Genomic DNA, 24,847 nt, shown 5'->3' on the forward strand with positions numbered 1-24,847 from the left:
TAAAGCTGGCATATTTTTCTGCCAAGTCAAGGACCAGAGGAATACACATTAACATGGCCATGAGGAAGGTCCCACTGAGCTATTAGCATTTTAACCACCTCTTCTTCTGCAGCTTTCAACAGTTCAATAGGCATTTCATTCATTTTCTGTCTGACAGCTGATTTATTACCTCTTGTGCCTTATTTTCTAGCAAAGTCAGTTCCTGAATATATTCTCTTCCTACAGATGTTTCTGTCATTCTGTAATTCCATTTGAAAAGTGTTTCCATGTAGTCTTTGCATATTACTTTAACCTCATCTGCCTCTGTTAGAACTCTTCTAACTCTTGAGTAGAAGAGTAATTTCTCAAGAAATTACTCTTGAGTAGTCCTACCTCAACTGTGATTGCATATCTTTTTCTATTTATTGACATTTTTTATTTCAAAATCTCTGTCCTTCCTCACTTGACATTGAAACTCTGCATTCAGTTGTTGCACTCTCTTCTTATTGAGGCTTTTGTGACAGCTTGTTCTGAAAGCCATTTGTTTCTTTTCCTTTTTGAAATGTGTGGGGATTTTTTTTCCCACCTCAATTTTCACAGTGCCTCTTTTCACAGAATTCCTCAGGTTTCCTTTCGCAAAAGCATCTTAAATAGGTTCCTGTAACAGAGAAATAATAATTGAATAAAACCAAAACAAAATTTCAATGCCTGGAAAAACTTAGGTTAAAAGTGGACAATTCCGTACCCACGCTTGGTAGAGAAATTGATTTGTAGACAAAATGTTTGTCATTTGTGTGTAATAATTACTATTATATTCTGGATTGCTCTTGTTCAGCAGAAAGCTCACAAACCCAGGTTGCTCTGCTAGCTTTAAATAGACATCCCTCCCTCACAACCCCACACAGGTACCATTGGAGATTATTAATTTCTAAAGCTTATTTGTCAGCACAGATCAGTATATTTGTTAAGGATTGGGTGTAAATGAATTTAATTCCATTTCTTTTCTTCCTCTTGAGGTGGTAGAATTGAAACATGTGGAAAACATTTGTCCTTTGCATAGTTTCCATAATGCTAAATTTCTCTTTTTCCTCTAATTACGTGCAATGTTTCAACTTGGCCTGCCAGGGTGACCTTTCAGGATAGTTAGTGGTATGGATTAAACAGCATAATCCCCAAAGTTAGTTTTTATAACGAACTTACATTTATTGTCTCAAGATGAGTGAATAGTTAAAAGGAAATTTAAAATATTATTTATTTAGGATATTTATATACCTTTCCGCACTGAAAAGAAAGGGAAGCATTTTACAAACAATTCAAAATGATCAAACAGGAAAAGAGTTGATATAAAACATACATTGAACATTGCATAATATACAAGAATATGGAAGATTAACTGTAAAATAACCATAAAAACCTAAAAAGATAACAGCAGCATATAAATGTATGCATGGTTAAAAGGTCTGGGAAATTAAAGATGTCTTTGTTTAGTGCCAAAAGACAGTGAAGACAGGCCCAGTGGTTCACCAATAAGTGAACAGAATCACCCACCAAAGAACTGGTATAATCCCCAAGTACTCTCTGGAAACTAATTGGACCCATTAGGCATCTGAGGTGAACCATCCAGATTCCCTGCCCCACATTGGTTGTAGCTACCAACTGCATCTGGATCAGGTATAACCTGAGCCTGGCAACGGGGAATAGAAATTCCCCACCATTTCCAGATCACATTCCACCTCCTCAGAAACAAACACGAGGTCCAAGGTATGAATGCCTACATGTGTCAGGCCAAAGATTATCTGAGACAAGCCCTTGGTTGCCATGGAGGCCATGAACTCATGGGCTATGCCAGAACTCACTTCCAGGGCATGCAGGTTTTGAACACCGAAAGGCAAAGGTTCTCCATTTGGTAAAGTCTATGCTTTTATGTGGGAAGGAGGTTTCATAAACCAAATCTACCCATCAGTGCGCACTTCCTCCCCCCCCGCCCCCATTTTAGACCAGGATAGGAAATCAGGGAACAGAATGAGAGGTCTCATCCAGCAGGCCTCTCCTTACGTTTTTGTTGGCTGGGTAATCTTCAGCAACGCAACAAAGCTACATTAACCGAAAGTTCAAATCTGTTAATATTCCTCCACCTCCTGTCATTTTGTTCCCTTTATCATTTTGATCACCATTACATATTCAAAGAAAACAATCCAACCACCTTCATATTTACTTCTAAATATGAGATATAGAAATCCATGTGATTGAGAATAAAATAGCTCTTTGCTGATCCAAGTGGTGCTCATCTTAAAGGGGTGTGGGAGGTGGGGAGCAAACCAAGGGAACATGTGAGAGAAACAAGTTTCCCAGCCCCATTTCATACATTACAAAGCTTTCATCCCCTCATACTCACGTTATTGAAAACCCTATTATTTTGCCAGTAAAATCCTTATAAACAAGCCAGCTTATTAAATTCTCTGTTCTAAGTTCAGATGTGCAAGGTAGGCACACTTCACATGGAGGAAGGATAGTGGTAATGCAGGTTGTCTCAACGAGGCATTTCACTTAGTTGTGCAGCCTTGAGTTTTTCCGGCTGTTGAAGGTGCAAGTAAGGGCTGGGAGAGGAAGTCTGAGAAAGAAGGGCAAAGGGAAGCAACGTGATTGATGTGGGGGTAGCTTTTTGCAGCACTAGATGCATGCAGTGAGAAAGGGAAAAAAATAATACAGCAATTCAAAGAAGGACCTCTAGAGACAGGTATTTATCTTTTCAAAAGAAGATCTTTATTAGACAATTGCCTTTGGGTAGGAAAGCTTAAATACCTGTGGGGGCTTCAAAAAAAGTCAAGGTGGCTGTTACAGCAGCACAATCAAAGCCCCCCATTGGTGCATACGTGAGATGCTGATGCAGGTACAAAAGGAGTTGGTCACGCTGCTGCAATGTCCGCTTGAGTTTTTTGAAACCCCCTGTGGATGCTACTGTACCTGCTCTAGCTGCATTCAAAGGAAAAGAATGTATGGTCATGTAGTCTGCTGGACCACATGGAAGTACCTACTGTATTACTGGAGGAGAGAGAAAGTAACTGTAGGAACAAGGAGCAGAAACTGGAATTGGTGACATCCCTGAGAGTATCAGTCTAACTGAACAGAGGCAGGCTAGGCAGGGTCGAAGGCAGAAGGTGAAGGAGCCAAAGAGGGCTATCTCCACCCAAAGAGATTCGACTACCTCTATTGCTTCCAGTGGCCAATAGGTTGAGAAGTTACCACAAGCCAGAAGTAGCTCTTCCAAAAACATCTTCATTGTTAAAGGAAGTGGCTGCCCTGCTTCTTGAAGCAATTTGGAAAGAGTGCTTTGCACCTGCCTAGTTCTAAGCACCTGCCTTAAAAGAGAATCCTGCTGATTTCTGGGTGCTTTCAGTCTTTGCTATGAGAGGCTGAATTACTTTTAGCACAAACTGTGTTATTCTGCAGGATCCAAGGCTTCCTCTCTGTTGGTTTCAAATCAGGGTTACCTTGTCTTATCAGAGAAAGCTGGGGAGGGGAGACTTATTAAAAATGTCCACTAGACTCAATGAGACAGTGCAGAAAGAACATTTGCCTTCCAAACGTGTAACATGAGGAGACTTGTATCAGAACTGGATTGTACCTAATCCAGGTCAAGAGCATTCTTCTGTCGGCAATAATTTAAGATGCACTTTTATGTTGTATTATTCATCGACGTATCACAGTCGGATGCGTCGATGCCTAGTAAATAAATAAAAAGAGCCTCAGCCATTTATATAACAATGGAACCAACACAGGTAAGAGAGGGTGAATTTCTTCAGGAAACAGAAGGCATCTTTTGCAATTCAACAACAACAACAACAAAGGTGGACAGATGGGCTGCCCAGCATGTTCTAACACAGCCTTTCTCTTCTGCAACAGCATTCTGTCCACCTACTGAGAGAAGAAGGGAATGATTTCCTTTTGTTGGACATGGTCTTGATGACCTCCCCTCCTGTTTCTGCCAGCCACTAACAGTGGTTAACTTCTGGGGGTTTTATCAAAGCAAATATTTGGGAGAGACAGATTATTTGATGGACAGTTGCTTTGTATTCTGAAGGGGATGCATATTGTTTGCATTTGGGGTGTTTCTCAACTAATCTTCAAGCCATTTCTACCACAGGCTGCAAGTCTGAGGCTAGAGTTTGAAATATATTTGGAAGTCAGCCCTATGGAACAGGCAACAGACTGGAGCTTTTTCTTTGTTAATTGAAACATTGTGAGTAAGGGATCAGAAAGATTAAGAAAGGAAACTGTGAATGGCATGGAGAGGCATATATTTTTATGGAAAGTTTATCTTGTTTTCTAAAAATACTAGAATCTGGGTTGTAGGAGAACTGTGATAGCTCATGGGAGCCAAAAATCAGAAGAACCTCTGGTAGCACCTTTTCAGACTAACACATTTTATTAAAAGGCATCAGCTTTCATGAACTGCAGCTCACTTCATCAGATGCATGTTGTGGCTAGACTTAGGATTTAAATTGGAATAAGGTGGGGGGAAGGGAGAGGAAGACAGCTGAGTTATGCAGGTACAGGTTACATGTGAAGTACAGATTACAAGTACCTTATTGGTTAACAATTGCAATATGTTAAAACTCATTGTGTTGGTTGAGACCTTCTGAGCTAGCCTGAAACCTTTTGATGTCTATGGACTCAGCAATCTCTCAAGTGTGCTGTTAAAATATCTTTTAGAGGTGAACAGTGGGAGAGAGAAGGAAGCCCTTCTTCACAGAATGCATAATTAGAATTCAATATCACAAAACGTAATTAGCTTTAAAGGAGATTAGGCCATTCTGTGCAGCAGGGGATTATTAGTGGTTACTTGTTATCATAACTAGCTATATATTATTACTAGTATCAGGACCAATGTATCTCTGAATATATCTGCATATATCTTTCACTGGTGAAACCAAGTGGCACCACGTTACATCCATAAACTACTTGTGAGTTTTCCATGAGCTTTTGATTGACCATTATAGAAAATGGAATGTTGAATAGACTGTTGTTTGATCCAGCAGAGCTTTTTAAAATCAGTACTCTTCTCCTTCCATGCCCAAGGCCATGTAATATTAAAGCTACCACTAATAATAATGAGCTTATTGAAGTAAGGGGTGGGGGTGTTAGTGGATGCCATACAGTAACACTGACTTGAGCAAATCAGGATCTGCACATTTTATTTTTGTTATCATAATTTTTTCTCTTTAAATGTGTTGAGGAGGTCTGGGATGTTTTATGACAGAATCTCTATACTCATGATAGATAATTGCAATTGTCTTCTTGTTCTCATCCGAAAATATTAATTAATTTTAATGCCAGTTTTCTTTGTCACAATAACTCTCAGGAGTATGGGCTCTCTTTCTAAGCTTGAAAGAGTATTATCTAAGGCTTTTTTAAAAAAAGAAAAAGGGAACTGAAATTGCCTTCATACACTCACATTTCTCCAAAGAATAATCAGCTGCTGTTATAGAAAGTTTGGATGTGGTCAATCTATGTAAACAGTAATTCTAAATATGCAGGAGGTATTGCAATTTTGATCAACAGATTTTCTGTTGCTGAAGAAATATCCAATAAAAGGTGATTTTTCAATATTCACTGTTAGATGGGAAAGAAAAATTGCATTATTTAATCTATACAGTTATCTAGAAAAGTCATTTTTGTTGTTTTCAATATTTGTGTACCAAATAATAGTTGGAGTGGATCTGAATCAAACTCTAAATCCCTTTTTAGGTCTTGATATTTTTCCAAATAAAATAAACTTTATCTTGGATGCAGAATTACATACACCAGTTTAATCTAATTGATATTTGGATGTTCTATTTGGATAACCCAACGTGAATATACTTCCCTTTTCTATGCATATAGAAACTATTTTTTGTTTAGATTATTTTTTGTTATCCTACTTCTTGGTATTAAAGTTGAGGCATGTGGCATAGATGCTTCAGAGTCTCATTTTTAAAAAATGTACACATATTCTTTAAATTAAATGTATCTTGCTTGAATAATTACAATTTTTTGAGCAGATGGAACAAGAAATGGTAGAATATTTTCATATTAACAAGAACTTAGTTTTGTCATTGTCTTTGCTATGGGATACAAGAATAAACATTTATTAGAGGCTGTATCATTGTATAGGCTTCTCATTAAAAAGCAATAATTAGTTAACATTAAACCTCTAGGGGAGAAAATTAAAGAATCATTAATTCTTTATGTAGCTCATCCATCTTTTGAACGATATAGCTCTTTGGGTTTTGCTAAATATGAACTTAACAAGTTGTATTAAGATAAATTAGGCAATATAATACCATACATTATGTTCCTGTTTCCATGGGAAAGTGTATAGAAAACCTAAATCAGTTAGCAAACCCTTCAAATCCTATAGCTCCAAATTCTCATCTCCTATCAAAAGATGATGAGACAAATTTATTTTTACAGATTCTTGTTCTCATCAGCTCTTTGGAATAATAGTAATTTATAGTTAGTAAAACTTTTTTTCTGAAATGTTTTGGCCTGAAAATGGGATTGTTACTGTAGATCAGTTCATTATTAATTATACTTTATAAGCTTTTAAAAGGTTACAAAAATGATATCGGCTGGTTAAAACTGCTGAATGGCAATATATTCACATAAAACACTTCCTATGTTCTCATTTGGCAGCCTCAGAAACTCCAGTGCATCTCACTTCATTAGATACTTTTGTTAGAAGCTAAGGCTACAGTTCAAATTCCACTGACAATTAAATGTCCTCATGAGAGCCCTTCCTTTCATCTCTAGCTCTCAGCAGTTGCAACTTAAAGTCACCTATAGCTGTCCTGTCCCCATGGATATGAGGTAGTATGCCTCATTGGTGATGTGGTTGATGATGCAGCCAAAGGCTAAGATCTGCTCAGCTCCTCCATGGTGACTTTAGGATGCTGCAGATATGCCCTCTCTCTCTAGTTGCTGGCCACTGTCCTCCTTGGTTATTTTGGCTTGTAGGTCCAGACACCAAGTTTCTGCAGAGGCATCTGTATGCCTAATGCCTGACCAATGCTTCCCCTTGACATTTGCAGAGAATGTCCAATGCACCCTGTCCTTTATGCAATGCACCTCTCCATTCATAAGCCAGAATACTTCCTACTTCCTACAGTTTGTTTTTGTTTTTATTGATCTTGATTGCTCCTCAGCTTCTGTACCTTGTTTGAGCAATTCCTGCACCCACAATCCTTTTTGCAGGCTTCACCTGTTTTCTTTCTTCTGCCACTTGCAGTCTTTTCCTGGGTCACCTTCCCAATAAATATCCTCCCATTCTTTACCAGTACATTCATCCCCTTCACCATGTCTCTTCCCACCCATCATCCTCTCTCAGTGTGATCTTTCAGAAGCCTGTCTTCAGAAAGACAATATTCTGTCTGACAGGTCACAGGCATTAGAAAGGTTGCACCAGGAGAGCTCCTTCTGCTTCAGTGCATACCTGTGATCTGTCAGCCAGTCTATTTTTGGACACAGGTTTGATGCTCCTTCGAAAGAATGCTAGACCTGTTTTAAGAAATAGCCCAACTGACAAATCACAGATGCAGAGCACCTGCCATTGGAAGTAGTCACCTACTCTCACCCAGCCACACCCCTATCACACATTAAGGAAAATGATTGGTAGTTGATCTTCACACCAGCAATCGAGGCTTAATGGTAGGAGGGAAAAAAAGCAGGGGGATCCACCAGTCACTTTCTTTAATTTGTTCCCTATTAAAACTATAAAGACTGCATCACTCACTGGCCTCACTACTGAAGCAGAAGAGGACTTGGCCACTGAGGCAGCAAATATTATGTGGCATACTTTCTGCCAGGTGAAGAACTGGTATATTGCACTTTAATGCAGCCATCTGGCTGTCCCCATTAAATATGCAGACTTTAGAATAATGAGTGTGAATGTTTCGCTTTTCTGAGGTCACCTTAACAAACATAATGGGTTTTTAAAATGAAGGGTACAACAGAATATTCAGTTTTCTGTTTATTGGATACTGTGAGGTTTAAGTCTGACCCTGACTCTGAAAACAAAACTTATCTTGAGCCAGAAGGGGAATACGAAACTTATCAGGAGGGAATTGGGGAAACAGAAACCAGGAGTGACTCAGCAGAGCAGGAGAAATCGGAGACGCTGATTGGACAAACTTTTGACGGAGGTTTGAATTCTCCAATCAGTGCTTGAGAGAGAAGAACAGAGAAGCACGTGAATCAAAAGGCAGCCCAATTGGCTGCAGAGGAAAAACGGCATGGAAAGGATCGCTTAAAAAGTCATGTGTGTCAAGAGCAAGCTGCCGGAGACAACCGATCCTTTGAGCTCACATCATCTGCAGAAGAGTCCTTACTGGGATCGGGAGCCTCGCCTGTAGCTGCTGCAGAATCAGAGCCAGCCTCTCCTGCCATTGTGGACCTGCTTCCTTCACACACCGCTCCAGTCGAGCCTAGTCTTGCCATTCCAGCCAAGTCCAGTCTTGCTTCCAGTTCCAAACCTTGCCTTGTCGCTCCAGCCAAGTCCTGCCTCGTTTCCAGTTCCAAGCCTTGTCTTGTCGCTCCAGCTGAGCCCAGCCTTGCTTCCAGTTCTAAGTCTCGTCTCGCTGTTCCAGCCCAGTCCAGCCTTGCTTCCACTTCCAAGCCTTGTCTTGTCGCTCCAGCCAAGCCCAGCCTCGTTTCCAGTTCCAAGCCTTGTCTTGTCACTCCAGCTGAGCACAGTCTTGCTTCCAATTCCAAGCCTTGTCTTGCAGATCCAGCCAAGCCTAGCCTTTTGTCCAGTTCCAAGCCTTGCCTTACTGTTCCAGCTGAGTCCCGCCTTATCTCCAGATCCGAGCCTCGCCTTGACACTCCAGCCAAGTCCTGCCTTGTCTCCAGATCCGAGCCTTGCCTTGCCTAGCCTCTGTTGTCAAGCCTAGTCTAGCCTCCGTGCCAAGCCCGACACTCATGCCTCAAACCTCCTCCTTGCCACACGTTCTAGCTACACCGGGTCTTGCCACCTCATTGAGAGGATTAGCCAAGTTCTGCCTTGCTGTTTTGCCATGATCTCCTTCTACTTCTGAATCTGCAGCCTTGCCTGGTTATCTTCCACTGTCTGGGTGGACTTGATTGAATTGCACTGCCTAATTTATTCAAAGGACTTTCACTGTTGTTCATAGTTATTTGTAAATAAAGAATTTAATAGTAATTCTGCCTGGCCATCTCATAGTATGAACAGGACAGATACTTAAGAACACTGTTTCCTGATCTTAGTAACTTCCAGTTGTTTGGACTACTGTTCCCAAAATTCTTAGCAATGGCCATGGATTCCAAAAGTGGATGTCTATATATCAGATGGTCTTCAAGAATGTTCAGTAAGTATTGATTACAGTTGCTTAGAGAAGCAGTTCAGAGGTTGGAGCGTTAACTCACAAGAACGAGACTTGTCCAAGTATCACCATATGTTGTGTGGAAATTAACGGGATCATTAAGATAACTCTAGACTGGTATTTTAGTTAAGGGTGCATACATTATGACTGGCTATCATTTGGAATCCCTCATGAAAGTGGATATTTTGTGCAAGGGGATGATCAAAAGAATGGCTAGGCAATATTGGAAGTCCAATGTTGATTTGCAGGAATGGATTAAATTATGTTTTTGTTTTTTGTCAAAGGGTAAGGAATTATAAACCCTCACTCTGTTTACATACATGTTTTTTTTCTTTTTCAGTACATTAATTGGATAAAATAAGACATGTTTTGATATGGTTCTCTTCTACTGAACTCATCCTTATTGGGCTCAACATTTTTGGCAGCATGATCCTGAGCCTGATTTACTTTTGTTTGCCATGGTAAAGTCACAGGTGAGAAAGGAGGCCTTGTGGCCATGGTACATCAAAGGAAGAGGTGTCTCGTCAGCATCAGGGCATCCAATGGCATTGGAAAGGAATGGGGTTTTGGGTGAGTGTTTTGAGGTCTGCAGACTTTCCATTTGCTCTCCTTTTCCCTGGCATGGGGTTTCTCCACCCCTTCATGCATCATGTAAACTGGATGGATGCAACTTGTTCGGATGACTGAGGAGCAGCATTTGAGTTTGGTGAGTGAGGCCAGGTCTGCAAGGGTGGTAAATAAGTGGTGGGGACTTGTGACCTTGCAATGGGGGCCCTGTTAAAAGCCAAGGCTTGGGGAGGCCTCATGGTTGTGGGGGACCTATGTTTAGGGGTTTATTTAGAAACAAGCCTGAACACCAACTTTCCCCCACAAGATGATGTCTGACAAGTATATGGTTAATTTATGTTTGTGTGTTTGTGTCTGTGTTTACAGCCAGCTATTCCTGATGGCTTTCTTGTCAGTTATGTATTCAGCATGAAGCCTGCCAATACATACTGTAGTATTTGGATCCAGGCCTTCCACTGCATTATAAGCTTATGTTAGGCTAGCCAATAAAGCCAGGTCAATGTTTTTCCATGTTCTGAAGCAAGCTGCCAAGCCTCTTATTGTAACTTTTTCACCCCTCTTCTGCTCATCACTTTTAATGCTCCCAGGCAAAATGACATCAGGTCAGTCAGTCTCTGTAGCTTTTTATCTGACCACTTTAAAGGTGCTTCTTTTCCCCTCTTTCACTGCTAAAATATTGATTAGCCACAAACAGGGAATTGCTGGCCCAAATAATGCTGCTGGTCTGTTTTAGTAGGATGAGACCTTCAGAAAGTGCAACTTCCTTATGCCTCTGAATCAGTGAATTCAGTGAAAACATTTGCAGCTGATGGCAAAGTTAGCAGCTGTTCTTCAAGGATGTCAAACTGCCTGGTATGTTCCACCTCCACGAACTAGAAACACAAATTAAAGGCTGTATTCCAGACCAAATATTTCCCACATTCCTCCAGTTGCTTCACAATTAGCTACGGTGTCTCACTTACCTATATTTCTTCTTAAGGCCTTTCATAAAGAGACATAACCAGCAAGGAGGGCAAAGATGTTACTCAGTATGTTTAGTCACATTTTGTGCCTGGTGCAGCCCTCTCAGAATCAATTGAATTTCTAATTTACCATTTAACAATCTAATAGGAAAGGAAAATATCAGACTTTTTATCTTTTGGGGTAACATATGGCATAAAAAGGATGTGCCGAGGCAATCTTAATTTCTCCCTCTCTCTTTTGTTATACAGGGTTAATTACTTCGACTTTGAAGAAAGTTGGTGTTGAGGTTTCTTTCTAAATAAAGGAATCTATGCCTCGGAATATTAGCTATTATGAAAAGAGAATGTCGACTCTTATGAAACCAGCAATTACTTAAAAAGTAGTCTGCAGACCTGAAATCTGCCATTTTATGAAAGAGTAGGAAGTGCTGTCTCCAAATTACAGAGGTGAAGCTGACAGCCTGACAGCTAAAGGGCAGAATGATTTATTCTTGTGTAAAAAATAACTCACATCTGTCACACTTGCATCCTTGAAAACTATTTGTACTCGAGGTAGCATATTAACTAGTTCGTTTCTTTCTACTCTGCATGGGAAGTATAGGCCACTTGCAAACCAAAATTTGAAAATTTAAGTAGCAGAGAAATCTTGCATGCTCTAGCCCATGGTTAGTCAGATTGTTCCTGAAATCAGTTATAAAATGCATCCATCCATTAGTTTTATTGGGTAATAAATAATGAGGTTCCCAGAAGCTCTGCTGGGCACAGTCTTTCAATCAAGCAGCATGTTTGTGAATATTTAAATAATCCTGTTATAATTAACAGGGACCAGCATGGGTTTGTCACGAACAAACTATGCTAGACTACCCTTATTTCCTTCTTTGATAGAATTACTAACCTAGTAGATCAGGAGACTGCCATATCTATAGTGTACTAGGAGCTCAGCGAAATCTTTGGCAGAATGCCTTGTGATGTTCTCTTTCATGAAAGGGTAAAATATGGGCTAGATGATACCACTGTTAGATGGACTTAAGGTGGCTGAATAACTGCATCCAAGGAATATTTGTTAACAGCTCCAGGTTAGAGGGAAATTTTGAGTCAAGTGCCACAGGTCTTTGTCCCAGGCCCTGTGCTGTTACACTTTTTTTATCAACAACTTGGAGGATGAGAGCTTCTTCAACACAGAGGTTTAAGTTGGGGAATTTTGAGGAAAAAAACCCACCTTTTAAATTTTAAATTTTCATTAATTTCTCTTGTTGGACAGAAGCATAATTCACTGCAAGGAACTGTACTGTTTTTCCAAATGGTATGGACAGAATGAGCCAATGCATTCTTATTCATGCTTCATGGAGTTCCACCTGATCAAATGGGTAAACCAGTGCAGTTTCTGACAACCCTCTCTTTTAACTGGTTAGTATTATTTAAACTATCTACTCCCCCCACCCAGACACAACATACTGTGGTCCTCTGCCATTCAAATATATTCAAGTAGTTTATGTACAACAGCCCTTGCAACTTCTAGCTGTAAGGTTTTAGCAACCCGGTCTCTTCTGCTTTCTTTGGCAATTTTGGGCAAAACCTTATCAAAAATAGGCTGGAACCACATCTATCATTTCCATGTCCCTGGTTGACTATGGCTGTGAATATAGGATAGTGCTGCAGAATTTTATTGGTAGCCTAAATGCAGCTGTGGCACATCAACTGCCCAAATTCTCCTTGGTTCTCTTGAGTAGGAACCATTCCATGTTCTTTTCCCACTACACCCCTGCAGTTCCTGGTTATCTTTGATTTAGGGATGGGATGTTGTCTGACCATTCCTGTCATGAGTACTGATGGTAAGCAGGAGGGGGCCCCTATCCAGGGGGGAAAACGCATGCGTAGTACTGAGGAGTTAAGCAGCCATTCAGAGAGACACAGATCAGACCCGCCTTAACTTTTGGGGTTTATCTGTCTGGGTTTTTCCCACACTTCTTCAGTTTGTTAGGATTTTCTGTCTAATGTAGCAGTAATAAACACTAGAGACCTATTCCTTGTCTCAGCATGGTTCCTGGCTGTTAGGACAATTCCTGCATTTAGCTACAATTTGGTTTGTCATGTGTTTCTGCTGTGGTTTTCATTCCTTTCCTTTCCTTTTTTTTTTAATTGATCCATAAAAGTCCTAGCCACATTTTCCACTCAAATCACAGAAAATGTTCATCAAGGATGATTTTCCAATTAAAAATGTTTCAAGTTGGCACGCTGGGCCTCTTGGGTTTTGCTCTGTCAATGCTTGAGTACAATTAATGATTCTTATCTTGATGTAATCAGTTTCAGTCAGTTCAGAGACTTAATTATTTGCCTTCTCCATCTTTATTTATCATCTCAAGCCACTTCTTTTCCATCTTCTAGCTTTTAACCAGGTGTCCTTTTAGTCTATCAATTCATGAGATTCAGAATGGATGCAGATAATCTCATTTCATGGTCTATGCCACATGGCATTAACTAGGGGTTTCTCAATCAGAACCTTACTAATTTACCATCCTTTCATCATTAAAGAAGAAAGAATCTGGTATGTCTCTATTCTTTAATCTTTTTCAGATATGAATACTTGGTTTTGGTGGTCAGCTTCATAAGGATGAGTGAGTTCTGCTGGTCCAGAAGCTCCTGTAACGTGATTGCTGAACTACTCTTCATTTATACTAATGACAGTAAGAATATAGGTTTAGATAAGACCAGCTCTTGATAGTGTAATTATAGAGCCCTGAACATGTCTTAAAGCAAGAATGGGAAACTTGTGGCTTCCCAGATGTTAATGGATTCAAACTTATTTCAAATTTAGCCAACATAGTCAATAGTTAGGAGTGAATGGGAATTGCAGTCAGCCAATATATGAGGGCCACAAACCCCAAGTTCTGCCTTAATGTGAGTTCTCTAAAATGGTTGGTGCTCTTCTAAGGAGGTAGAGTGAATTCTTTAACATTAAATATGCATATACATACATGCATACATGTACATATTCAAAAGAAGACAGTACCAAAAGATTGCTTTAGGATCCTCAAGTATAGGATATGATTTGCTCATCTGCAGATTAGACATATTGCCTCAGCTCAGAATATCTCAGCATTTCAATGGATTTTCCAAAGCATTAAGGAACTATTTATGTATTTCTTCCCTGATTCCACACAAAGATGCCTGAATGTAAAAATTATCCATCTTTTCTGCAAAATACTATTTTGAATGCTACTGCTAATATAAACCAGAAAATTATGAAAGTGGACATGATTTTCCTAAATGTAATAAAAGCCCTTGATAATCTGGAATGGCTTTTCACATTCATGGCTCTGAAAAAGATGAACGGTGACATCAGCTTTCTTATATAGCTACAGAATATCTACAAAGACCAACCATTGTAAATTGATTTTTATCACAAATATGTACTATAATGAAGGAAACAAGACAGTTTTGCTCTCTTCCTCCTCCTTTATTTCTGTTAGGATAAGGCATCTGCTGGCAAAGTAGTTATGACAAGAAAAGAAAATCTCAGGAATCAAATGATCAAACCAAGAACATCAATTAAATCTATATACAGATGTTGATGTATTTACCCATCCAAAGGTCTCTGATAATGGAATACATATAGTAGTAAAGTTCATTATTGGAATGTCAGATATAAGACTAAAATTGTGACATGGAATTTATGTAAGGATAAAAAATAATATTTACATCAAACAACGGACTTTACCATTACTGCTCAATCTTTTATTTATTTATTTTTATCCATCTTATTATTTTTTTAATAAATAACTCAAGGCAGCAGACATACCTAATACTCCTCCCTCCTCCTATTTTCCCCACAACAACAACTCTGTGAGGTGAGTTGGGCTGAGAGAGAGTGAGTAGCCCAACGTCACCCAGCCGGCTTTCATGCCTAAGGTAGGACTAGAACTCACAGACTCCTGGTTTCTAGCCCAGCACCTTAACCACTAGACCAAACTGGCTTTTAGATATTGGGGGATTTATTTAACAAAAATAAAGTTTTATTTAAGAACAATCACTCCCATATTTGCAAAAGTATAATGGCTGAAATGTCAAGTTGGAGAAAGTTGAAATTGTCATGATTAGGAAGAATAGCAGCAGTAAAAATATATGTTTTGCTTAATTTTTTTGTCCCAAATGATGCCATTAAGAATTGAAGATAAGATATTAAATGACTGCCAGAAACAAGCAACTAATTTTATATTGTCCAATAAAAGACCCAGGGTAAAGATGAAGATTTTACCAGATTCAAAAGAATGAGATGGACTGGCAATGCCAGATTTCAAATTGTATTACCAAGCTATTTGTTTAATTTGGACGTCAGACAAGATTATACTAACGTATGACTAGATTGCTCCTATGGAAGGAGCAGGATATCCAGATAGTTTAGAAAATATCTTTGGTCTGATGGAAATAGGAAACAATAATTTTTAAGGGCTCATTCAATAATAAATACATTCCAAAAGTATGTGATAAATACAGAAAAAGAATTAGTCCAGATCTGTTGTGACTTGCTTTGATATTAAACATTTATTTTCATGAAGGTGAATGTACAGAGAAATTTGATCAGCAGAAGGACAATAATTTTTGTAGATTACAAGATTTTGCTATTAATAAGACAAAGATGAAACCATCCTATCAATAACTAAGTCTTGTAATCTAAAAAACATGAAATCTTTTGAGATTTTTCAGAATGGCCAGAATCACCTCACTGGTTTCAATATCTACAAATACAGTATAGTCCAAAGGGAATTACAGAAACAAACTGAAATAGTAAGAGGTTTGACTGAATTTGAAAAAACTTATTACCCAAAACTCAGATCAGTTATTGGCGCTTATTTATAGGTGCTGTTGAAATATAATTCAGAAAGTAAACAAGTGAAAGACTGTAGGATTAAATGGATGTAGAATATAAATAGAACAATTGACATCTCAGCAGTGGGAGTATTGATGGAAGAAAAATGTCAGATTTATACTCAAATTATACTTTGAATTGGTACAAGATGATACAGTGGTATTGATTGCAAAAATAGACAATTCATTTCCTAAAAATTCATTATCTAAAAATTGTTGGAAATGTAACAACTTGCATCCTTTCTTCATATTTGGTGGCAATCTTGTAAAGCTCAACAATTTTGGAAAACAATTTATAACAGAACAAAATTGATTTTAAAGGGTTAGTTCTCTGTCCAACAAGGCATTTTTCTATTAAACTTTAGGAAACCTGTTTACCTGATGAGTTTCAATAGAACGAAACTGGTTAATTACTGCCTCCTGGTGGCCAGTATAAATAAAAACACCATACAGGAAAATGTAAAAAATAAGAAAGTTCCCCGCTCCAAGAGGGGGTGTGGAAGTCAGGTTAAACCTTGTAAAATGAGGGCATGTCTGAGAGCTTAGAAAGGAAAGCAGACAGTATGTACTATACCAAAGTAAATTTCCAAACTTTATATGCCTACAAAGTTTTCAGAACTGGTAGCTGCTTGATTGTTCATGTGTCCCACTGGAAATTACAAACAATCTCTTCTATAAAAGAATGGAAAATTAAGTTGTGGGAGTTTGCATCAATGCCAAAATTAACTTCATATCTGAAAAATAAAGTCTGATAATAGAACTTCAGGTGCAAACCACGTTTGGATTACAATCTTATAAATGGGCTTGTACCACATTCAAAATTTGGATTTTCCTTAGTATCAGATTATGATATTTAAACTTTTTATGATCTGTTAAATTAGCCACATTTTCTAGGTTAGGCAGAAATTATTGTAGATTTTTAATCTTGGTTGATAATTGATAATTTATTGTTGTTAGTTATTGTATAATAACCCAATTTTAATAGTAACTTACTTTAATACTGACTAATACTTTCAATGCTGGGGGAAAATTCTGAGAGTGCCTTGGACTACAAGAAGATCAAACCAGTCCATCCTCCAGGAAATAAAGCCAGACTGCTCACTTGAGGCAAGGATATTAAAGGCAAAACTGAAATACTTTGACCACATAATGAGAAGACAGGACACCCTGGAGAAGATGCTGATGCTAGGGAGAGTGGAAGGCAAAAGGAAGAGGGGCCGACCAAGGGCAAGGTGGATGGATGATATTCTAGAGGTGACGGACTCATCCCTGGGGGAGCTGGGGGTGTTGACGACCGACAGGAAGCTCTGGCGTGGGCTGGTCCATGAAGTCACGAAGAGTCGGAAGCGACTAAACGAATAAACAACAACAACAATACTTTCAAACTGATATACAGCATTTTTATACATAAATTAACATGTTATAGGTAATGTTATGATGGTTGATATACATTCTTCCCTTGTCTTTTCTTTGATTGTACTTGTAAAGGAGGAGGAGGAGGAGGAGATTATGGGAGAGGCTAAACAAATGGCATGTAGGTAGAAACCACAACTTCTCTTGCATAGTTTGCAGTATACTGTAGGAGACAATTCAAACACTGGAACAGAAGTTTATATACATTTTGAATAGCAACTAGACAGAGTGAGGCATGAGCCGTAAAGATAAGACTCACTCAGGGTGTTAGGGCCAGTCATTCTTTCTTAGTCCACCCTCCCCTTCAGGACTGTTATTGTGGGAAACCAAATTAAATGGTAGTGCTACATTATGCCACTGGAGAAAAGGTGATATAGATTAAAAATATTTTTGTTTTATTAACCAATTTATTCACATTTAAAATGATGCTTAGAACAAGTGCATCAGGTCACACCAGTTTTAATCCTTGGAGAGTCCAGTGAATAGAGGTTTTTTTTCCTCCTCCCCTCAATATTTCTTGCATAATTTTTGCTGGATCTCAACCCCCCCCCCCCCCATTATATTTGCAGATGTAGCATAATAAAGAATATGCTGTTAAATTTGTCCAGTATTTTATTTATTCTGATTTTATAAGTCTGTTCTTTTGTCTCTCTTAGCCATAATGTTTAGAACATTTTAAGAATACTTATAATTAATCTTTTCATACAGAATAGAATTTTGCAGTAGATTGTCTGGACTTTAATTTTAAGAATAATTTCTGTTTTCTTCTTTTTAGCTGGATAAAATAAATTTTTCCATGTACATTGTAAGCTGACAAACACAATTATTCCATTTTTCTGCATTTGTTCTCTGCTTTCTACATACCATTCTGCAATATGAGGCTGAAATGGCAAGAGAAATAGGACAGAGATGTTCTTTACAGTGGTAAAGGATAAGTAAGTAAATAAGTTTATTGTTGTAATCACAGATAATAACATAAAAATGTCATAAAATACAATAAAATAACAGTAAAACAATAAAATAATGAAATTATAAAATGAAGTAATAGGAGAAGTATTAGATGTAAAGAGGTTACAACAAAATAAAACCACAGCTACAACTAAGAACTTAAGTATTTATTTTTAAGTTTAAATGAGAGCAGAGCAAAAGTACCGACTTGGTTGCTAACAGTTGGAAACATGTCAGCAAGAAGATAAATCAGTTTTTCAAGGTCAGAGCCCTTGAGTTCATCTGCCATTAACGATTTTGCCCTGATCTCATTGTAAATGGGGCTGTGGAGGACATAATGGATAAGCCCTCCACTTGACCAACACCACAAGGACAGAGGCGTTTTTCAACAGGGAGCTTGTAAAACCTCCCTTCGAGATATGCGGAGGGCATGGCCTGCAGGCGAAGGGATGTTAAGTCCCTTCTCAGTGAAGCACTGGGTATGTTAACCAGGTACTGAGAGAGGCTTCTATGTTTTTTATAATGATGAGACCAGGATGAAAATTTGGATGATTGTACTACAATGGCATCTTTATTAGCATCCCTCTCAAAGAGCCAATCTCTAGTATTTCCTCTATTCCAAGATCTAAGTTCTCCGAAAGGGTAGGGAATACATTTGTAGAATGGGTGACAAAAATTTAGTCCATTGATTCCCAGATGTGTAATGGAGAAAACAGAGTTTGGCAAGAAGGGGTTCCTGAAGGCTTCCTAGTTTCTTATAGTGGCCCATGTTGGCAGATTGCTAGGAAAGCCTTTGGCCCAGGAGAGATCAGAAAAGTCACACACCAGGCATTTCTATAAAAATAATTTTTATTTACAGAAAGCAAAACATATTTAAAAGCTTCTGCATTCTTACAGGCTCTCAGTGAGAGCTGCTTAACTCTCTACATGCCTACACAGAAGGGAAACTGAAACTAAAACAAGTCCAAGCAAGTTCTTTCCCCCAGGTGCAAAAATTAACATCCGAAAAGGAGACAATTAAATTCAACCTCTTCACCCGGCCAAAATGATTAGTTACCATAGTAACCTTAATCTGTAGTAGAAAACATTAACAGCCCAACTATGCAAGATGTATTCTGACGGCAATGGAAGGCAGCCCTACCTCCATCCTTAAGTAGGCAGTGTGGGTGCCCTGGGGGAGGCCCAAGATCTTCCTTATGAAGTTCTTTTGGACTACTTCCAATTGGGCAATGTCCTTCTCATCCCACCCCCAAATCTCAGCCCCATACAGCATCTGGGCTATCACCTTGCTTTGGAATATTTTAAGTGCAGGGGTTACCAATTGCCCTCCTTTAGAATAAAAAAATGTAAAAATGGCATGCTGGGCAGTTGCCAAGACAGTAGATAAGTGTGCTTTCCATAAAAGTGTGCTTTCCATAAAAGTGATTTATGAAAGGTGCTGCCCAGGTATTTAAAAGAGAGACATTGCTCTATTTGTTGGGCATTAATTGTCCATCTGTGTTTAATATTACTTTTGCCAGAAATTACTACCTTTGTTTTATTATAATTTATCTTCAGTTTTTCCCTTTCACAGTAAGCAGCTAGTCTGGCCAGTAATCTTCTAAAGCCAATCTCTGTACAGGAAATAAGAGCCATGTCATCAGCATACATTAACACTGAAATTTTTTGTCCATTGAGTGAGGGGGAGAAAAAATTGTGTGACTTCATGGCCACTACAATATCATTAATATAGAAGTTAAATAAGGGAGCGAGTAAACAGCCCTGCTTAACTCCTCTCTCCAATAAGATAGAATCTGACAAGACCCTTGTGGGCCCATTCCTACTCTAGCTGTACTATCAGTATGTAGTTCAATAATGTTCTTTAAAATAGTAAAGGATATAAATTAGGGGTAAATAGAATTAAAATCCCGGTTATGGAATTACATTATTCTGCTGAGAGTTCACAAATGCCTTTAAATTAACTGCATGTATTATAAACAAACAAAACCCTTGTTAATAGTTCTTAAAAGTCCATTCCCAGCCCACCCCCACTCCCCCATAGGTCATCTTACTGCACTAGAATGGATCTCAGCTGGGTTGAATTCAGTGCAGCACAGGGGCAGATCAAGGATGAAATATTTTAGAAATTAATTCTGAAACAAGGTGTTGGGTAGAGGGCAGCCTCAAAAAGAAAGATTATGTGTGCTAGACACTTCCATTTTCTTTAAGCTGTTCTGACTGATTTGAAATAGACGTGTCTATTTTATTAGCTTTGTTCATTAGTTAGTTGATCTTGCTAAGGCTAGACTGCTAAGAAGAGGTTAAACCAGTGATGGCGAACCTGTGACAAGCCACAACGTTTTGGGTGGCACGCCAGTGTTCACCAACACTTGACAACTATTCTCCCTGTCTGAGTTACCAAAGAAACATTTCTTTATATAATAGCACTACACACGATTGGATTGTATTTTTTTTTAAATAAATAAATGAATAAATGACTATGTAAATAAATGACTATGTAAAGAACTATTTCTCTTTTGTTCTGGGGTGAGGTGGGGGTGACAGGCCAGCAGAGTCAAGTTCAGCATCTTCCAAATTTTTGACATGCTGAGCCCAAAATGTTCGCCCTCACTGGGTTAAACTCTAGCGGGGGAAGCTATTTCAGAAACGGATTTCTTGGCAGGATCCGAGGAGGGAATGAAGAGGTGGGCTGTTCTTCAGCTACAGAGTCTACAGGGTTTACCTCCAAGTCTTGTGTTTAATTCCTGGCACCTCCTCAACAAAACCTCTACTTGAAATTAACCAGAAGAAAGATTCTATGGTTAATTGGTTTGAGTCTGATTCAGGAAAAGATACAGTAGCTTTTAGACTGCATTCATCACAGCTCCGGATGGATTTAGAGGCATTGCTACCATCCTTAAATCCTAAGAAGAAATAGATTCGTGACTGGGTGGCAATTCTAAGGCCATACCTGTTGGCAGATGCTGGGAAAGCCTTTAGCCCAGGAGAGGTCAAAAAAGTCACACACCAAGCATTTCTATAAAAATAATTTATTTACAGAAAGCAAAACAAAAGCAAAACATATTTAAAGGACTTAGCTCCCCTTTGGAGCAAGCCTTGCTTGGCTACATTGCCGGCAGAGAAAAAAGAGGAAGTAAGAAAAAAGTCTGGGCAGGATCCTCCCCCCAGGCGATTTGCATGAAGCACGTGAAAGGAGTCAATCAAATACAACCTCTTCACCAGGCCAAAATGATTAGGTACAATAGCAGTCTTAATCGTTAGTAGGAAAACCTCAACACTCCCCTTTTTACACTATAGATTAAGATGCAAACCAGTCTTCTCTGACAACTTTATATGTCTTTCCATTCACATTACTTTACCATTATCTCCCCTTTGGTTTAACAGAAAGCTACCATTCTTCTTCCTGTGTTTTTCCAAACCTAGGTTGTTATAATTCCAAGGCTTTTTAATGTGAAATGGCTTTTCATGCAGGCTTCAAAATCAAGCCTTTGTTTTTCTGTTGATGTGAACAGCAGCAAATCATCAACATAAATGCATAGATACATACAGCCTTGTTTGTCCTTCTTCATATATACACAGGGATCTGCTTTTCCTTTTTCAAAACCAAAATTCTGCAGTTTTTCATCTACTTTTTGGTTCCAGGATCTAGCAGCTTGTTTTAACCCATAGATTGACTTCTGCAGTTCACAGACTAGATTCTCCCCTTTTTCATAGCCAGGGGGTTGCTGCATGTATAATTTGTGGTCTAAATCACCATAGAGAAATGCAGTCTGAATGTCATAGTGGTTAACTGACATTTCTTTTAGTGCAGCAACTTTTAACAGTAATCTAATTGATTCACCTTTAGTAACTGGTGCAAAAGTCTTGTCAAAGTCTAAATCTTTCCTTTGAGTGAACCCTTTTGCAACCAACCTTGCTTTATATTTTTGGATTTTGCCATCAGCATCCCTTTTCAGTTTGAAAAACCCACCTACAACCCAGACAGCATTCATTGGGAGGTAGATTTACCAGTTTCCATGTTTTATTTTCTTTCAAGGATGCTAATTCCTGTTGCATGGCAGAATGCCAATTTTGTGCAATCTCAGGTCGTAAAGCATTCACTTGTTCTAAAGACTCAGGTTCTGTGAATATGTGAAAAGCCTTTACTGTTTCAGCCTGAAAACGTGATGGAGGAATGCCTTTCTTACTCCTCTGAGATCTGCGAGGTAATACAGGGCTTAAATTTTGACTCCTATCACTTTCCTGAGAAGCATCTATCTCATCAGACAGATCTTCAGTTTGCTTTTCTGGTTTAATGTCCTCATCAGGCAAAAGATCACCATCAGCAAGTCCTTGCTGTTCTCTTGTGGTGGTCAGTTCAACTGGAGAGCTAGAATTTAATCTCCCCCAGTTTTGTTCAGCAAAAGAAGCGCTTTTGCTAATTATTAATTTCTCTCCCATTATGAACCTGTAGCTCCTTTGGCTTTGTTCATAGCCAACAAAGATGGCTTTCTTTGTTGTGGGGCCTCCTTTCCTTCTCTGCTGTTTTGGAATGTGAACCCATGCAGTGCTACCAAACACTCTAAGATGGCTTACCTTTGGTTTCACACCATAAAACAAATGGAATGGAGTGTCCTGAATCACAGAGTTATACAACCCGTTCTGTACATAAGTGGCAGTAGATATGGCCTCTCCCCAGTACTTAAAACATAATCGTGAATCTTTTAACATGCATTCCATCGCATTTTGCAAGGTTCTGCCCTTTCTTTCAGCAACACCATTTTGCTGAGGGTGTAAGGGTTAGAAAGAATTTGTTCTATCCCCTTTTCCACTAGGAACCTTCTGAATTTGTGAGAAAGGTATTCTCCTCCTCTATCACATTGGAGTGCAGATACAGGCCTAGGGAATTTTCCATTTGCCCATGTCACAAAACTTTTAAATTTCTCAAATGCCTCGTCTTTATGTTTTAAGATGTAGATAAATGTGTATCTTGAGAAATCATCAATGATGGTCATTGCATACCTTGCTTGTCCAAGACTTGGAGCAAAAGGACCAATAATGTCAGAGTGTACAATTTCCAAAGGTCTAGTTGTAACTCTGTCACTGTGCTTACTCACAGGAGCTTTTAGTGTTTTGCATTCTTTGCAAACTACACAGTCTAAGTATTTATCACAGGGTTTTATCTTTAAGTCAGCACACAGCTGTGGCATTTGTGCTATATACTTGAAATTAGCATGACCAAATCTCCTGTGCATCAGGTGTACACATTGGTCATGATATGGCGTGTTGCCAACTGCAGCCTTGCAGCTTGGCTTCCTTGCATTTTGCACAATGTACAAGGAGTCTTTTAACATACCAGTAGCACACAATTTCCCATTTTTTCGTATCTCACAACCATTTTTCTTAAATGTTATGATATACCCTGTTGCAGTCAATTGTGCCACAGGTAAAAGGTTTGATTGTAAATTTGGCACATACAACACACCTTTTACAGTTTCTCCTAAGCAGGATAAATACAAGTCACCTTGTCCCATAATTTTGGTCACAGACCCATCAGCCAAAGATACACTTTGTCTTTCAGTTTTAGACAGTGACACAAAAGAGCGTTTACAATTACATAAATGACAACTGGCCCCAGAATCTAACACCCATACATCAGAATTACCCTTCTCAGCAACCTGTGCAATTTGGGTTGTCTGAAGAGCCTTCTTCTGTGTTGTCCTTGTGTTCTTCTTCTCTGTCTTTCTACTCTTGGGTTTCATGGCACAGTCTCTTTGCAAATGTCCAGCTGAACCACAAGTGAAGCATCGCTGGCTGGCTAGCGCGGTGGCCTCAGGTTCCTTTCCCTTCTTTTCCCTCATTTTCTGGTATTGCAGCTTTCCAGAAGAGATGTGGGGGGATCTTTCCTCTCTCTTCTCCCATTCAGCGAGTAAGCGCTGTGTAACATACGATGGGGTGAGGTCTGCTTCAGGCATAGCCTCCAGGGTACAAATCAGCGTGTCCCATGTTTCATTTAGTGAGGACAGGAGGATATAGGATTTTGTGAGAGGTGTAAATTCCATTCCTCTCTCCTGCAACTCAACAAACAGCTGCTGAATATAATGCAGGTGCTCAGGAAGGCTATCTCCTTCTGCAAGGTAGGCTCTGTACAGCTTTTTCGTCAGAGTAACTTTACTCCCTGCTGTTGCCTTTACATATAAGTCTCTCAAAGCGTCCCAAAGTTGCTTTGCAGACTGCATGCCTCGCACGTGGACTAGCTGATTGTCCTCAACTCCCAAGATAATGGTGGCTCTAGCCCGCTCATCCTGTCTCAGCCATTCAGCACTGGGATTTTGGGGGGTTTGCTCACCAATTGGCAGCCAAAGATTTTCTCTGCGAAGATACATCTCCATCCTCAGGGCCCAATTGAAATAGTTGGTCTCTGATAGGCGCTCCAGAGGCATCGCTGAGGGCTGGGAGGTAGCCATGGCTTCTTCCTTCTTTTGCAAGTCACCTCAGCTGGCTTCTTTGTCCTGTAGACCGGCAGTTGCTGGAAAATCTCCAGGCGGCTCCAAAGAAAATCTTCACAGGTCTTTGCTACCTGCCTTTAAATTGTGCATGAGGTGTGGAGCTGATCTCTCTTTTCTCTCTGGGTTTTACTGGGCTTACTGGGTTGCTCACTGGGCACATAACCTGTTGGCAAATGCTGGGAAAGCCTTTAGCCCAGGAGAGGTCAAAAAAGTCACACACCAAGCATTTCTATAAAAATAATTTATT

Source organism: Candoia aspera, chromosome 1 (genome assembly GCF_035149785.1).
Source record: "Candoia aspera isolate rCanAsp1 chromosome 1, rCanAsp1.hap2, whole genome shotgun sequence".
NCBI lineage: Eukaryota > Metazoa > Chordata > Lepidosauria > Squamata > Boidae > Candoia > Candoia aspera.